General features: G+C 43.4%; 1 pseudogene; it reads left to right on the forward strand.

The window, feature by feature from the left end:
* The first annotated feature begins 3,474 nt into the window (after positions 1 to 3,474).
* Positions 3,475 to 18,841, forward strand: LOC106563348 (structural maintenance of chromosomes protein 5-like; annotated as a pseudogene).

Here is an 18,841-nt window from a genome sequence, read left to right on the forward strand (position 1 = left end):
CGAGGCAGTCATTTGAGAAACCAAGGCTGTTAATTCTGCCGATAAGAATGCGGTGATTGACAGAGTCGAAAGCCTTGGCCAGGTCGATGAATACAGCTGCACAGTATTGTCTCTTATCGATGGCGGTTATGATATTGTTTAGGACCTTAAGCGTGGCTGAGGTGCACCCATGACCAGCTCGGAAACCAGATTGCATAGCGGAGAAGGTACTGTGGGATTTGAAATGGTCGGTGATCTGTTTGTTAACTTGGCTTTCGAAGACCTTAGAAAGGCAGGGTATGATAGATATAGGTCTGTAGCAGTTTGGGTCTAGAGTGTCTCCCCCTGCGCTCATTTGGGGATCTCAGACGATACGAAAGAGAGGTTGAACAGGCTAGTAATAGGGGTTGCAATAATTTCGGCGGATAATTTTAGAAAGAGAGGGTCCAGATTGTCTAGCCTGGCTGATTTGTAGGGGTCCAGATTTTGCAGCTCTTTCAGAACATCAGCTATCTGGATTTGGGTGAAAGAGAAAGGGGGGAGGTTTGGGCAAGTTACTGTGGGGGGTTTAGGGCTGTTGACCGGGGTAGGGATAGCCAGGTGGAAAGCATGGCCAGCCGTAGTAAAATGCTTATTGAAATTCTCAATTATCATGGATTTATCGGTGGTGACAGTGTTTCCAAGCCTCAGTGCAGTGGGCAGCTGGGAGGAGGTGCTCTTATTCTCCATGGACTTTACAGTGTCCCAGAACGTTTTGGAATTTCAGCTTCCGGATGCAAATTTCTGTTTGAAAAAGCTAGCCTTTGCTTTCCTAACTGCCTGTGTATATTGGTTCCTAACTTCCCTGAAAAGTTGCATATCGCGGGGGCTATTCGATGCTAATGCAATACGCCACAGCATGTTTTTGTGCTGGTCAAGGGCAGTCAGATCTGGAGTGAACCAAGGGCTATATCTGTTCCTGGTTCTAAATTATTTGAATGGGGCATGCTTATTTAAGATGGTGAGAAAGCACTTTTAAAGAATAACCAGGCATCCTCTACTGTCGAAATGAGGTCAATATGCAATATATAAAGAGATAATATAAAGACATAATCATATCAAACACAAAATACAACTTTGCCATGATGAGTAAAAGAGATCCTGCATTTACAACCAATCAAATTGCTATATCACTGTAAACGTTTTAACTACGTCACACCTGGCTATACTTGCTCTTTGTATTGAAACTGGTAATAGTCAGTCAACATTCACACAGCAATAGAGGATACTTTGTCTTCAGATGAATATGAATTGGATTAATGGTAAATAAAAAAGAAAGAGGGAAGCTTTTTCAACATGCTTCAAATGTGTCCTTGTCTTGATTTTATCAGAAATCACAAAGCATGCCTTTGTGCTATCAAGAACCTTTCGGACGCAACAGACTTTTTTGTGAGAATACCGAGTTTTGGGATGTCTCATTGTCTGACAAACACCGCTGTAACTCGGCCACCTTCCACTGCTAATGTGGAAGGCCGACATAATGAATTACTGTAATTACTGTAACAAACTGTTACTGCCCCACTTAGTGGACATGAGTTGCATGTGGTAACAGGAGCAGTAGAGAAAAGATGGCTCAAGTGGATTCTTAATCTATTGGCTGTAGAATCAAGGAGAATTTGAATATTGTCCAAAAGAAAGGAAAACGGATCACAGTAGAGTACAATGATGAGAATGTCACTAAGTATCTTGTAGGAGCACGGTTTGTAAATGAGGAGCAGCTGATCAAACTACTAATCTTGAGGAATCCATTTGAGATATCCAAACTGGTGGAGAGAGTGCTGGGTAGAGTGAAGGCTGTGAGGATCACGAGAGACAGGCTGGTTTTGATTTTTTGCGCTTCCAGAAGAAACGTGTATTGCGTCTCGCCTGATTTAATAAGTTTGAAGTGTTGTGTGTTTCTTTTAGGAACAGGACACCCCTCAAGGGGGTTATATCTTGTGGGAAGTAGATGTTGAAAAGATGAAGCACCCTGCATCCCACTGCTGGCTTGCTTCTGATGCTGAACAGGGTTGGTCCTGGTCAGTCCCAGGATGAAAAGACCAGATGCTGCTGGAAGTGGTGTTGGAGGGCCAGTAGGAGGCACCCTTTCCTCTGGTCTAAAAAAATATCCCAATGCCCCCAGGGCAGTGATTGGAGACATTGCCCTGTGTAGGGTGCTGCCTTTTGGATGGGATTTTAAATGGGTGTCCTGACTCTCTGTGGTCACTAAAGATCCCGTGGCACTTATTGTAAGAGTAGGGGTGTTAACCCTGGTGTCCTGGCTAAATTTCAAATCTGGCCCTCAATCATATCATCATGGTCACCTAATCATCCCCAGCTTACAATTGGCTCATTCATCGCTCCTCTCCCATGTAACTATTCCCCAGGTTGTTGCTGTAAATGAGAATGTGTTCTCAGTCAACTTACCTGGTAAAATAAGGGTTAAATAAAAAGAAATTATTCCTGGAGTGATTGATGCACATCGGATTAATTGTGTGGTGAATGAAGAAAAAGTGAAGTCTCTGTTCTTTTTGTTTTTCGATATGGAGTCTCTCCCTACTCAAGTACATTTAGGGTATATTAACTACAGAGTTAGAGAATACAGACCAATACAGTGTGATCATTGTAAAGCTTTTGGTCATGTTTCAAGTGTTTGCAGAAGGGAGAAGACAAGATGTCCAAGTTGTGGAAAATATCATATTATGTGGTATAAAAGTGATAAATGTGACGTTGCAATTGTGGTGGGAACCATGAAGCTACGTCTTTCGAATGCCCCACAAGGGTGAAAGAGAACGAGGTTCCCAACGTCGGGGCTATCCAGAGCATATCATATGCAGCAGCTGTTAAAGGGTGTTGAAGGGGTTGATGGTGGGAATGGTGCACATGAAGAGTCCATGGTTGTGGATTGGCCTTCACTGCAGGCTGCAGGGGTTGCCTTTCACCAGCAGGATCCTGACATTTTAAAGGTTAAAAAGGTGGACTTTGTGGCCTTTATAGCTATGGTGATAAATGGCATTGCCAAGGTGGAAAGCAAGTCCAGGAAGAAATCATTGTGGAAGAGGAGGAGCGGTTCCTGGGGCTGAAAGACTTCTCGGTGAAGGAGTAACATGGAATATTATCACAAGCTGTACCACCCTCTTAGGTCCTAGAGCCTGAGAAGGGAGATATGGAGTATTGAAAGAAGGGAGTTTTGTTTTGTAAATGTACTATTTTTATTTGTGTGAAGTAAGTTAGTTTCCCTATCACGTATGGATTTTCTTTTTACCTTGTTTTGGTTTCAACTTGTCCAGTTGGTCGCGGCAATACACCTTGTGGGGTTGTAGTCCGCCATAAAACCCACCGAAGAAGAACGTGTTGCATGTTTTGTTGATGAACTACACGTGATCCATCTTGTCCAATCATCAATCGAAAACCTTCCACACTAGGCGCTCGAATCTCAGTGAAAGACTGCTAGGGCATCTTATAATTTTCAAGAACATGGCTTCTATGGGCAAGAGAAAACGAGTAAGTAACGTAACGAACACACAAACATCAAATAATGAAGTTAGCTCGTCCTCTGGTACTGACCCACGTCCCGTTGGAGATGGTAAAATGGCTGGTTTTGTCGAAGGATCCATACTTTGCATTATAATGCAAAACTTCCTGTGAGTCAACTCCCCTTTGAAATGCTCACAAACAAACAAGCTAGCTAACCAACCAACCACAATGCCGTTTTACCTAACGTTACATTTACATTTAAGTCATTTAGCAGACGCTCTTATCCAGAGCGACTTACAAATTGGTGCATTCACCTTAAATATCCAGTGGAACAACCACTTTACAATAGTGCATCTAAATCTTTTAAGGGGGGGGGGTAGAAGGATTACTTTATCCTATCCCAGGTATTCCTTGAAGAGGTGGGGTTTCAGGTGTCTCCGTAAGGTGGTGATTGACTCCGCTGTCCTGGCATCGTGGGGGAGCTTGTTCCACCATTGGGGTGCCAGAGCAGCGAACAGTTTTGACTGGGCTGAGCGGGAACTGTGCTTCCTCAGAGGTAGGGAGGCGAGCAGGCCACAGGTGGATGAACGGAGTGCCCTTGTTTGGGTGTAGAACAGGGATAGACAGACACATAGTAGACAAGCTACAGAAGAGGCTACGCTAATGCAAAGGAGATTGGAATGACAAGTGGACTACACGTCTGAATGTTCAGGAAGTTAAGCTTACGTTGCAAAAATCTTATTGACTAAAATGATACAGTACTGCTGGCTGGTGGAGTAGGCTAGCTTGCAGTGGCTGCGTTGTTGACTTTGAACGTGTAGCTGGCTAGGTAACCTCGATAGTTTCAGTACTACACCTTGTCATGATACAAAGCAACTTTGGAGCTAGCTAACATAACACTAATCAAGACGTTCCTTGTAATGTATTTAGTTTCTACAATGCTGCTCGTCGGTAATAGTTGGCTGGGTTAGGAAGAATGGCGTCGCGGGGGACGGAAATAGCTGGCTAGCTAACCTCGATGGCTGGCTAGCTAACAATTATCAAGTTATGACAAATACAACTAAGTACCTAGCTAGGTAACACTGCACTAGTCAAATCGTTCCGTTGTAAAGTATTAGTATCTACAGCGCTGTTAGTCGGTAACGGTTGGCTAGCTGGCAGTGGGTTAATGATGACTAGGTGTGTTGACTAAGTCAGGCGCCGCGTCGCGGCTGGCTAGCTCACCTCGATAATACTCAAACTCAAACTACACAATTATCTTAGATACAGAGACAGCAAAGACAACTATGTAGCTGGCTAACTAACACTAACACCACACTAATCAAGTCGTTACGTTGTAATGTAATAGTTTCTGCAGTGCTGCTAGTCGGTAGAAGTTGGCTAACTAGCAGTGATGACTAGCTAGCTAGCAGCTAACAGTGTTGACTACGTTAGGAGGACGAAGATAGCTAGCCTCGATAATTAATACACGACAGGAATGTGATGGGGTTTTCCCAGCGGGTTGTCATCCCCAGCTAATACACGACAGGAATGTGATGGGGTCTCTCTTGTGTGCTAGCATACGTTAGCCTTGTGAAATGTTTGAAGTAAGCTGATCTACCTAATTAGGTAACTTAGCTAGCTGTGAGAGATGTTGCTGTTTTGCAGAGAGACCCCTACTTGCCATGAACAACCGAGTCAAAGAGTATGGTAATTCTATATATGACCAAGTCTTGTAGCTAACTAAATGTGCTAGCAAGCTTCAAAGTTGCTGAATGTGCTTGTGTCCGACATAGGTAGCCTCGGCTACAATAAAAAAAAAACGAACGTTAACTAACTGAATGTGCTAACTATTAGATAAAGTTGCTGCACTTAAGTTAAGCTGACACAATTCACTCCTTCACACAGAACCTACGACCACTCCATAGCGCACCCTGGACCAAACCTGAACATGATTGTGGGAGCCAATGGAACTGGGAAGTCCAGTATTGTCTCTGCCATATGTCTGGCAGGAAAGACTATCATCCTGGGCAGAAGGGACAAGGTAGTTGGCTATTTATTAACAAGTGTAACATTACTGATGTTAGCTAGCTACAACTGGGATATGTTGTCAATTTTTATTTAACTTTTAACTTCAAGAGCTTCAAACTTTCTTTATTATTTTGGATTGTTACATGTATGGCACTGTATATTGTACTTCATTTCTCATTGTTTTGGGTTTTGTATTTGATTGTACAGAATTTAATTGAAAACTTGTATTATTCTGACTAGGTTGGGCTGTAGGTGAAGCATGGGTGCAACAAAGGATCGGTTGAGATTAAGTAAGTCGGTTATTGATTAAATCAGAAATGCCATCATACTGATTCCCATATGTCTCCAATAGTGGGTATAATAACATGGATGGAACCCCACCTGTGTTTTCAGGTACAAGGCCAGGGGGAACCTGGTGATCAACAGAGAGATCCACGTGGAGAATAACCAGTCAGTGTGGATGCTGAATGGGAGACACTCCAACCAGAAGGCTGTGGAGGAAGAGGTGAAGGCTCTATAGATCCAAGTAAGCAACCTCTGCCAGTTCCTGCCACAGGTGAGTGTAAACTTGGAGGTAACACTTTTTTCCCTTCTTTTTTTTTTACTTGAACGCTAACGTCCTACTCGTTCCAATTATCTGACCACCCTTTGCCTCCTGCCCTGTGACTTTGCAGGAGAAGGTGGGTGAGTTTGTCAAGATGACCAAGATTGAGCTGCTTGAGGCCACAGAGAAGTCAGTGGGGCCTCCAGAGATGTACGAGTTCCACTGCAAGCTCAAGACCTTCCGCACCAAAGAGAGGGAACTGGAGGTGAGCACAGTTTTAACTCTAGCTCTATGGATGAATGGGGACTCATTGCTTCTTCTTTTATAAATAGGTTTTTGCTGCAGTGTTGACCGCTCAGGGGAGAGCAAGTTCAAAGGTATGCTGGTATTGTTTTTTGGTAGAATGTGTGCAAGGAGAAGGCCAGCGCCCTGGAGAAGTTCAAGCAGAGGAACGAACGGAACAAGCATGACGTGGAGCGCTACTATGAGAAGACACCTGGACATGATTAAGATGCTGGATAAGAAGAAACCCTGGGTGGTGAGTTTCAATAGTAAGATCATCTGACACACCTGGGTCGTATTTATTATGCACACCAACGTAAACCGCTTACTCCAGACACTACAACGTGATGTAAACTGTTTCTGTTGCAAAACATTTTGCTATGTTGTGCACCAATGAATACAACCCTGTAGTCATTCATAGCTTGCAATAAGACACTGGACATGGGTAGATTATCCTCCTTGTAAAAACAAATTGCATGTGAGTGTGTTTATATGAATGTTATGTGAAAATGTTAATCTTTGTCAACCCTTTCTGTCCTCTCCAGGAATATGAGACCGCCCGTAATGAGCTGGGGGGGGGGGGTGAAGAAGGAGAGGGAGGATGCCAAGAACCAGCTGAAAACCATGAGGGAGTCCCAGGCCCCCATGCTGAAGAAGATCCAGCACATCGACAGCCAGCTGAGGCCCATCGAGAACCAAATGAAAGACAAGGTCAGATAGGCTCCCTGGGCTGTGTAGCTGGGCTGGATGGGGATGTCCATTTATTCCACTTAGTTCCAGGGTCGATTCATTTTGAAACGGGGCCCTGGATAGAAGTATGGGTTATATTTACTTGGTTGGGTGATACTGCAAAGACATTTGGGAACCAGTGTGTTGTGTAGCCCAGGGACTGGTGGTGACGTATCCTTGTGTTCCAGACGGCCAGCGTCAACAGAAACGGGACCATCTGGACAGTAAGCACAGAGAGGTCTAGTGCTGTTTTCTTTCTGTTTCTGCCTTGTTTATTTATATACTCTCTTGATACCAATGAGAAAGTATGATATAAAAATACATGTACAAATGCTTGATCTCCCTTATCCCTCTAGATTGAGGACATCAAGCAGGCCTTCAGCCTGAAGCAGACTGAGGAGGCGGACCGGCAGAAGCGAATCAGCAACACCCGATGCATGATTGACGACCTGCGGGCAGAGGTGGCTAACCTGGGTGACCAGGAGAGTGTGCTCCTAATCTCAGCTCGTTACCTGTATAAAAAAGACACCTGGGAGCCAGAAATCTTTCTGATTGAGAGGGGGTCAAATACTTATTTCCCTCATTAAAATGCAAATCATTTTATAACATTTTTGACATACGTTTTTCTGGATTTTTTTGTTGTTATTCTGTCTCTCACTGTTCAAATAAACCTACCATTAAAATTATAGACTGATCGTTTCTTTGTCAGTGGGCAAATGTACAAAATCAGCAGGGGATCAAATACTTTTTCCCCTCACTGTGTGTGTTATAAATATATATATATATATCACAATCTTTTTTGAACAATTCGTATAATGAATTGAAACTATTCTTTTTGACAAAACAAACAATTCACTTTGCCATTATATTAGTTGGGATACGATTCAATTGTGGTGACTCTAATTATGTGAATAAAAATTATAATTTGTGAATGGCGAATAGTAATTTTAGGGAAAAATATTTGATGTAGCCTTTTGGTTTATGTGGATACTTCCAGTTCGTTTGGGCAGCCAATGTATGGGACATTGCAACTCAATAGATGCTAGTCAGCCTGCAAAGTAAACACGACTAAGGTATCTAAGATATATAAATATGACTCAAATCGAAAAGGTATATTTCCTGAAGAAAATTTGTGGGCTTGCTTCAGCTGAATAAAAATATTTGTAACCTACGATAGCTATCTGATCTTTGATATATTGATTGAGCTAACTATTTCAAAAGGCATAAAGTATTTGTTTGTACTGTTGTAATATTTTACATCAAGGGTGGTCAACCATCCTCCAGGAGAGCTACTGGGTGTGCAGGCTTTGTTCCAGTCGCCCTCTAACCAACCACATTTTAGAAATGAGCTGCTCAACCGGACCTTGATAGACTGGCTCTGTGTTTGAGCAGAGCTTGATCAAAAGCCTTGACACCCAGTAGCTCACTGAGGGTTGACCACGTGTTTTATGTAGTTACCTAACAGGTGTTCTGCACTGTGGGGGCTTAAATGCCTTGCACAACGACATGTGATGGTACATGGGATCAGAGAGCATCCTCCCAGAGTCGATACAACATTACGCTTACTTCAAAAGTTTACTGACCATGTGACCCACCTGTCCAAATCAAATGTATTTATATAGCCCTTCTTACATCAGCTGATATCTCAAAGTGCTGTACAGAAACCCAGCCTAAAACCCCAAACAGCAAGCAATGCAGGTGTAGAAGCACGGTGGCTAGGAAAAACTCCCTAGAAAGGCCAAAACCTAGGAAGAAACCTAGAGAGGAACCAGGCTATGAGGGGTGGCCAGTCCTCTTCTGGCTGTGCCGGGTGGAGATTATAACAGCACATGGCCAAGATGTTCAAATGTTCATAAATAACCAGCATGGTCAAATAATAATAATCATAGTAGTTGTCGAGGGTGCAACAAGTCAGTAACACAAGAGTAAGTGTCAGTTGGCTTTTTCATAGCCGATATTTGAGAGTATCTCTACCGCTCCTGCTGTCTCTAGAGAGTTGAAAACAGCAGGTCTGGGACAGGTAGCATGTCCGGTGAACAGGTCAGGGTTCCAGCAGGTCTGGGACAGCAGGTCTGGGACAGGTAGCACGTCCGGTGAACAGGTCAGGGTTCCATACCCGCAAGAAGAACAGTTGGAACTGGAGCAGCAGCAGGGCCAGATGGACTGGGGACAGCAAGGAGTCATCAAGACAGGTAGTCCTGAGGCATGGTCCTAGGGCTCAGGTCCTCTGAGAGAGAGAGAAAGAAAGAACGAGAGAATTAGAGAGAGCATATTTAAATTCACACAGGACACCGGAAAAGACAAGAGAAATACTCCAGATGTGACAGACTGACCCATAAACTACTGCAGCATAAATACTGGAGGCTGAGACAGGAGGGGTCAGGAGACACTGTGGCCCCATCCAATGAAACCCCCGGACAGGGCCAAACAGGTAGGATATAACCCCACCCACTTTGCCAAAGCACAGCCCCCACACCACTGGAGGGATATCTCCAACCACCAACTTACCATCCCGAGACAAGGCCGAGTATAGCCCACAAAGATCTCTGCCATGGCACAACCCAAGGGGGGGCGCCAACCCAGACAAGAAGACCACGTCAGTGACTCAAGCCACTCAAGTGACGCACCCCTCCCAGGGACGGCATGGAAGAACACCAGTAAGCCAGTGACTCAGCCCCTGTAATAGGGGTAGAGGCAGAGAATCCCAGTGGAGAGAGGGGAAACCGGCCAGGCAGAGACAGCAAGGGTGGTTCGTTGCTCCAGCCTTTCCGTTCACCTTCACACTCCTGGACCAGACTACACTTAATCATAGGACCTACTGAAGAGATGTGTCTTCAGTAAAGACTTAAAGGTTGAGACTGAGTCTGCGTCTCTCACATGGGTAGGCAGACTATTCCATAAAAATTGAGCTCTATAGGAGAAAGCCCTGCCTCCAGCTGTTTGCTTAGAAATTCTAGGGACAATTAGGAGGCCCGCGTCTTGTGACCATAGCGTACGTGTAGGTATGTACGGCAAGACCAAATCGGAAAGATAGGTAGGAGCAAGCCCATGTAATGCTTTGTAGGTTAGCAGTAAAACCTTGAAATCAGCCCTTGCCTTAACAGGAAGCCAGTGTAGGGAGGCTAGCACTGGAGTAATATGATCAAATTTGGTTCTAGTCAGGATTCTAGCAGCCATATTTAGCACTAACTGAAGTTTATTTAGTGCTTTATCCGGGTAGCCGGAAGTAGAGCATTGCAGTAGTCCAATTTAGAAGTAACAAAGGCATGGATTAATTTTCTGCATCATTTTTGGACAGAAAGTTTCTGATTTTTGCAATGTTACGTAGATGGAAAAAATCTGTCCTTGAAACAGTCTTGATATGTTCTTCAAAAGAGAGATCAGGGTCCAGAGTAACGCCAAGGCCCTAGTTATAGGCTCTAGTTAAAGGAACTATATACAGTGGGAAAAGTTGTAATGGATTTGTCCTTGGCCTCAGGTACGTGACAGCCAGAACCTGAGGGTGAATTCAGTCTTTGCTTCTGAAGAGTCCTGTGCCCCCTTCCCGACCCATTGAGTCCCTGAAGTGAGTAGTCCTCTCATACTGTCCCAATATGGATTGTAAATGTATCAAGCCTATACCTAACCTCAACCCTAATCCTAACCCTTCCATTTGTATGTGTTAAATGCATTTTTTTTCCCCGTCTGTAGACGTTTCGGGTTCTTTGCGTACCTGCGGGAGCTCTTCGATGCTCCAGAAGAGGTTATGAGCTACCTCTGCAACCAGTACAAGGTGCACGATGTTCCCGTGGGAACGGACCAAACCAAAGCCATGATCAAGACGGTACGTTCCATACCCCAGAGTGGCTGGGAGGATGGAGGGTTTTTTGGGGGGGAATTTCAACAAATGTCACTTTCATATCTTATTTGATTTCTGAACAGACTGGAATATAAAATGCTCAAAACTAGGGGTGTGACTGTTAAATTGGGATCCCTAATGTTAAGAAAATCCCTAACAAAATATTTTTCGCATTATAGCCTATTAGACAATAGGCTATAAAGGCCTGGGGAAAGTTGTGTAACGTAAATAAAAGCAGAGAAGAAGAGGTGAACTTTAGGCTACTGCAAAGCATGCGAGACAAGACATTGTGAGACTCAGATTACCAAAATATATGCTCATGGTTCTCCCTCGTGTTGGCCTGCCTGCTTTTTCTCTTCACTAATGATGCAAGTGTGTGTGTTCATTCTTTGGTCTGTTGCGTGTAGAATATCCTAGCCTTTTCATGACACCGATGTTGCCGGGATACAGAGGTATCTTCAGGCCAGTCTAACGAGCACGGGATAGCCTACTCTTCATTACTGAGTGGGTAGGGGTGCTTTTATCTCATATGAAATTACATTAGGCTACTGGCATGTTCGCCTGTTAGGGTAGTATACTATGGCTTTTTAAATGCCGACACGAAACCTCTAGACATATGAACGGGCATTTTACTTGTCTGTAAAGGAATGCCGTTTCTGAAGCGGGACTAACATTCATCACCAGGCGACCAGAACTGTCAATCAAATAATCTCAAACTGCCTGTGCGCAACCTGCCTGTTTGTTGCCTGCACGCAGACATTTAAATACTGTGACATACAAAGACATTTAGTAGAAGAAAAAAAATCTAGCTACCCTACCATAAAAAACACAGCAGCACATCAATCCCCTGTTTATTGTCAGGGAAACAATACAGAACATTCTATGCCGGAGCAGAATTCTGAAAAGTTAGACACTTCTGATGCAGCTTTTTTAATGTATTTTTGTCTGAAAAGTTCTCAATTGTTGCTATTGACACGTTACTGTAGTTGCGTCCTGTCTGGTAGATATAATTTAGCCCTAGCAGACATGCATGCATAATAGGGAAATTATTCTGCATTGGTAATTGACGTGGAATTGTATGATTTTTTTTGTTTGTTATCGTTTTAACGGAAAACCGATTTTATAAAATAAAATAAAAAATCGGTCAGTTTGTCACATCCCTAGTATTTCACCTCAATAATCCTTCGACCATATATGTTTGTCAGGTGATTGAGGAGCCTTATCTGAAGGTGCTCTACACAGCTGAGGAGAAGCACTCCCTGAAGAAGTCCTACTCAGGCAAGACCAGCACCAGTAAACTGCTGTGCGGCCCTCTCAGTACCTCACCATGGCCGTGGACGCCGAGGACAAACGCCATGTGGAGGAGCAGATCAGTGTGAGGCCAGGAACAATATGAATTTGAAATAACACATGCTATAAACTGTCCATTAGCAGTCAGTATACTTTAGTCATTTCACATAGGAAAGGAACTTTCTTAAGATTGACTCGACACCTGCCATAGTAATACATTTATATCATAGACACACAATGATGCTAGTTGGCATAGATAACTTGCAGTAATGTAGTAAAAACCAGATGCTTAGCATAGCATTACACCTTGAAAGTGAAGTGTAACCTTTGGCCATGCCCAGGCAGCTGAGAAGAGCATGCAGGCCATCGACGCACAGATGATAGCCATGCAGGAATGTGCTGCCAAACAGGATCGCCGCGACAACGAGCTGCGGGCCCAGAAGAAGGCGCTCTCGGAGCTGAAGGGCAAAAAGAGACAGCTGGAACACAAGATCAGCACCAAGCAGGACAGGTGGGTGGCACACACACACACACACACACACACACACACACACAGTGTAAACGTTTAGAGAATAAGCTTCGTATTTGTTCATTCTCTCTCACATACCATTTCATCTTCTGTGTGTAGTCTTTGGCAGATGGAGCAGGGGGGCATTGACTTGCAAAAGGCTGAGGAAGAGACTAAGGCCCAGATCTCTGCAGTCAACTCCCAGAAGGTGGACATTGTGGCTGAGTTCATGGCCCACATGAAGGTACTGTCACGGGTTAATACTGAAGGCTCTATATACACAGATTCTATGTTACATGAGATGTGTATACTAAAACCCTTTCTTTTTATTCAACTCTCTCCTTCTCTTTTCCCTTCTCCAGCTGAAGGCTAGGTTGAGCATGGAGAAGGTTTACATGGCTCTAGAGACCTTGGGCATGACAGCAGAGAAGACCAAGCTGGAGACTGACTGCAGGGAGGGCTTGGCTGAGCTCAGGGTCCTAGAGGTCATACGCGCACACACAAAAACTATTACACAACACAATATTTAATGTATCATTTGCTGAGTGCTAACCGTGTGTGTGTTTCCTCTTCTCCCCCTCGCAGCAAGCGTGTGCCATGCTGGAGCAGCGTAAGGCCCGTCTATTGGAGAAATGTAAGGGCATGCTGAGAGAGGGCCAGGGAGATCTGTAACATGGAGCCTGGGGAGAGTGTTGTACCCCCAGACCTACACACGGTCAGTACAGTAACCTCGGCACAACTCAAAACGGAGTCATCCATTCATTCTACCATGTTTAATTCATTCATTTGTGTATTTTTTCATTTGTGTTGTGTAGGCCTTCAGTCAGTTGCCCAACACTCTGGATGAGATAGATGCGCTCTGGAGCAGGTTTTCATCAAGGATCTCTCTGTACTTTGCTCCGTTCATCTTTGCCTCGATCCTGACTAGTCTCCTAGTCCCTGCTGCTGAAAAACATCCCCACAGCATGATGCTGCCACCACCACAGCATGATGCTGCCACCACTATGCTTTACCATAGGGATGGTATTGGAGCGGTGCCCGGTTTCCTCCAGATGTGACGCTTGGCATTCAGGCCAAAGAGTTCAATCTTGGTTTCATCAGACAAGAGAAACTTGTTTCTCATGGTCTGAGAGTCTTTGGAAAACTTCAAGCGGGCTGTCATGTGCCTTGTTTACTGAGTAGTGGCTTCCGTCTGGCCACTCTACCACAAAGGCCTGATTGATTAGTGCTGCGAATGTTCTCCCATCTCCACAGAGGAACTCTGGAGCTCTGTCAGTGACCATCGGATTCTTGGTCAGCACACTGACCAAGGCCTTCTTCTCCAGTTGTTCAGTTTGGCCCGGCGGCCAGCTCTAGGAAGAGCCTTAGTGGTTCCAAACTTCTTCTTCCATTTAAGAATGATGGAGGCCACTGTGTTCTTGGGGCCCTTGAATGCTGCAGAAATGTTTTGACACCCTTTCCCAGATCTGTGCTTCGACAAAATCTTGTCTCGGAGCTCTATGGACAATTCCTTCGACCTCATGGCTTGGTTTTTGCTCTGACATGCACTGTCAACTGTGGGACCTTATATAGACAGGTGTGTGCCTTTCCAAATCATGTCCAATTTAATTTACCACAGGTGGACTCCAATCAAGTTGTAGAAATTCTGAAGTATGATCTATGGAAACAGGATGCACCTGAACTCAATTTCGAGTCTCATAGCAAAGGGTCTGAATACTTACTTAAATAAGGCATTTCTGTTTTTCAAAACCTGTTTTCACGTTATTATGGGGTATTGTATTTAGATTGAGGGGGGAAAATTAATTTAATCCATTTGAGAATAAGGTTGGAACGTAGCAAAATGGTGAAAAAGTGAAGGTCTGAATACTTTCCGACTGCACTGTATGTTAATATGAAAAATATTAGAAATGTATTGGTCTTGCAAATTAATTTCCAGGCACACTACAGAGATTTATTTCCCTACGTGTTTCGCGCTCTGGTTGTCAGGAGAGCTCGCTCATTCCACCCACACTGCCACTCAGCCAGGAAGGTACAGAACTGACTGATTAGGTGGCGACAAACATCACATCGATAGCTAAAATGCCGAGCAATGTAGATTCAATTCGGCCTGGCAGGATATTGATGTTTATGAATTGGTTTTGCCAGACCCAACCAGGGATGTCGTGGAGAGTAAACACCTTTTACACACCGTTTTATATTTGTGAAATATGGTTTACTCACTTATTGCATTTCCAACGTTGATCAACGCTCAGAAGGCTTCTAGATCTGAGTTCTAATCACGCCTACCTCTGCGAACGAGTGGGATTATGAATGATTCATGTATGCTCGTTATGTTCGCCTGCTTCCTCAGATTAACCTTGTTAGCAGCGCATTCATTCACCACTCTGTCGAACGGGAAACTCCGCTCAGGACATAGGCCCAAGAGGTGAAACAAACTACTTCAGCCCAGACCTAGAGTGGCAAGTAGCAGAGACACCGCTGACAGTGGGATTTATTTTTTAAATTCCTCGACTCCTACCGTGTCAATACATCCCCCAAATAAAAGCCCCCTGACTCTTGGAGAATGAGTGTACAACTGGAAAAGAGTCGCTGCTATTTCAGTCAGATGTCTAGCTAGCTAGGTACTCAAGGGCTCTGGCTGTTAGCCAGGTAGCTAGCTATAACTAGCTGGCTACAAGGATGAAGTTAACGTTGAATGGAGCCTGACTTTAGCAGGAACAATTGACTGAAATTAAGATAGCTATAATCAAAAGATGGGCTACTATGAGTTCTCATAACAAAATACCTTTTCTTTACAGACAGTGGTGAGTCAGGCTGCAAAGGAGATACAGAGGAAGCATTGAAGCAAACAGGGAGAGGGGTTAGTAGTACAGTGGTTCCCAAACTTGTGGTTGGGGACCCATTTTTGGAGTCCCATAACATTTAAATAGGGTCCCATGAGAGAATCTTTTTAATCTTCTCAAACACAATAACTTGTTTCTCTTCAAATGGGTATAGAGCCAACTAAGGGCCTTTTATACTGTCAGAATTCACTTTCATGTCATGTGTTGGGACAACCTGTGGGACATAACATTTAATGAAAATATAAAGACAATTTAATATTATGTCCTCCGAACCAAAATATAAACGCAACATGCAAAAATGTCTATGATTTTACTGAGTTACAGTTCATGTAAGGAAATAAGTCAACACCAGTACTGACTTACCACTCCTGTATGTAGTAAAATACGTATTATTGAGTAGAACTTGTAAGGTAGTGATGAATAGTAAGTAGTTTTTTTCATGAGGTTGTGGTGATATATTGCCATCTGGTGGCGACTAGAAACAATTGCATAATAGGAACTGACAAATTGATGGTCCTTGAAAATAAATATTAGTGCTTGAAAAAGTACTTGAAAGTCCTTGAATTTGACTCTGTAGGAACCCTGCTGTTGTACCCTCTATCAGGGGTCTCCAACTACATTCAGACTATTTTTGTTCTTGAGTGGATTGCCGGGAGGCAAAAAATGTGTACAATGCAAATTGATCTTAAGAAGCCCAAACAGATAGTATTTGACGTAAAACATAATAATTTCAAACAAACGATCACATATGCCTCTCTATTTATGCGTGGGAATACTTGAACACATTTCCTAAAATGAAAATCACTGAGCTGATTTCCTGGTGGTTTTAGTCTTATGTTCAACAACCAAAATGTGTATTTTATTTTTTGTTAAAATAATTATCCTGCGGGCTGCCATTTGGGGAACCTGCTCTATATCTCTGGACTAAGAGGAGGTGCCAGTGTCTTCCTCTTACATGTTTGTGGCAGCCAATGACTGTATATGAATGGACAAAGCCATCGATCACGTGGCACCATTCAGTCGTATGTGACGACTCAATAGCCAAATTAAGTTGGTTAAGATGGCGTCTCTAGAACACATGCTGCCCTCTCTCATTGAGTAACTCAAGTTGAAGGGCAACAGGTGTACTGTAGGCTGCCAGGGGTAGGGGGGTACTGCAGGCTGCCATTAGCAACCATGGAGGAGGTGTAATGTGTGGGGGTGCTTTGCTGGTGGGAACTCAAAGACTGTTGGGAAAGCATTCCAGGTGAAGCTGGTTGAGAGAATGCCAAGAGTGTGCAAAGCTGTCATCAAGGCAAAGGGTGGCTATTTGAAGAATCTCAAATCTAAAATATATTTTGATTTGTTTAACGCTTTTTTGGTTACTACATGTTTCCATATGTGTTATTTCAGGTTTGATGTCTTCTATTATGTAGATAATAGTAATAAAAAAAAGAAACCCTTGAATGAGTAGGTGTGTCCAAACATTTGACTGGTACTGTATAGAATCGCAATACATATCGTATCGGCTCCCATGTATCGTACGGTCCTGGCAATTCCCATCCCTAACACCAACTTGCCGCTAAGAGTGCTAAATCACCTAAATATCCAAACTGTATTCACACAGGCTTTTTCTTCCTTTTCCAACCAGGGTATGGACCCAGTCAATGAGAGGAGAGTCTTTGACATTGTGATACGGACAGCCTGCAAGGAGACTACCTCCCAGTACTTTTTCATCACACCTAAGGTAAGTATCACACTGCTTAGGTGGTGACTTACTGTTTAGTGAGTGGGTGTGTTGCGACAAGTGTGGCTAAAGAAACGGACTGTAGACTAGACAAAAGTTGAGGGAAGTCTAGGGTGGAATTTTTTTTGCATTATTTTTTCTTCTTCAAATACTCAAATAAAATAAAAAGAGCTACTTTTAGACAAGGCCCTCATTGGAAAAAATTTGTCATAACCATTTATCATAACCAAATTGCCCATAGAAATATATATCTCTATCCAGTCAATAAAAAAAGGGCAATTTTTAAGATTCATTTTTTGAAGCTGTAATAACAACTATTTTATATGTTAGAAAACAATCTTCAAAAAGGCAGTAACCTCAGCAGTGGCACTTGCTTGTAAAATCCTATGGCTGTGCAATGGCATAGCCTTGTTTTGTTTATCTAGCAGACAAGACGCTATTATTTCCCAAGCCCTTATCACAGTCAAGACACCTATTTTATAGTAAAACAAAAACACATGTAATATATAACAGGATAAAAATGTAACAGAATATTTTTGTGCTGTGCATCTCGCGTCTGGAACTTATTCTCAACGAGAGATTTAGTTTATTCTGCCTGTACTTTGGGATTTTCAAAATGTAACAATTCCACATTAAACACTGCATGGGGATGAATTACGACCACGGCATCTGTTTGGTGAGTAGGCCTAGGCTTAATGATTCTGATAAATACGCTGTTTGTCTTTATTAAACAAATGTTTTTGCATATTTTCAGTGTTATGTTTAGAGAGGTTATAGCCTAGGCTAACTAATGCAAACTGCTAGTGCCATTTAGAAAAGTAGCCTAGAGGGACCCAATTATTCCAAAACTGCAGCTTGTTGTTGAACACATTTCCCTACTTCAATCAACCAGTCCATTTAGAATGTGTGATAAAACTGTCATTTGGCAAGGGATGACACTTGTGTATCCTGTCAGTTAGATATGTTTTTCTAGGCATTTATTTCTGTAGGCCTAACGGGAGCTTGTGTGCGCACTCAGCACGCATGTTGAGGGAGTGGTCAGAACGCAATTGAGTGAGGGTTGGCTGGGTTTCTTTTTTGCTATGCCCTGCGAATGCGTACGTACAAATGGAACACTAAAGTCAAAGCAAATGAATGTTGTCTTCAATACAAAATGTAGATCTCTGGTTAAAGATAGTTTTGACACCTGTTTGATTACTCATGCCCATCCTTAGAGGGAGGTGCCTCTGCGACAGCCGAATGTCAGACACAGCAGTGGTTTTCTGATAGCAAGGCTCCGATCAATATGGCAATGTCAACAAACAGTAGCTGCTACTGTTTCTAAAAGTTTTTCTTAAAATGTTGGAAAACTCTCTGTACCCCCGTATCTCATACTCACAAACTGATAACATAACGTGTGTACGATTCAATGGTTAGAGAGAAGTCTCATGTCCCTTTTCATTTGCGTCACCGACTAGACCAAATGGATCTGGTCGAACGCACCCAGTGTGTGTGTGTGTTTCTCTCTTTCCAGCTCCTGCAGAACCTCCAGTATGCAGATGAGATGACCGTCCTGTGTGTCCATAACGGACGCTGTGTCCGCCGCAAGGTCAAGTAG

Source organism: Salmo salar, chromosome 11 (assembly GCF_965601325.2).
Source record: "Salmo salar chromosome 11, fSalSal1, whole genome shotgun sequence".
Taxonomy (NCBI): Eukaryota; Metazoa; Chordata; class Actinopteri; order Salmoniformes; family Salmonidae; genus Salmo; species Salmo salar.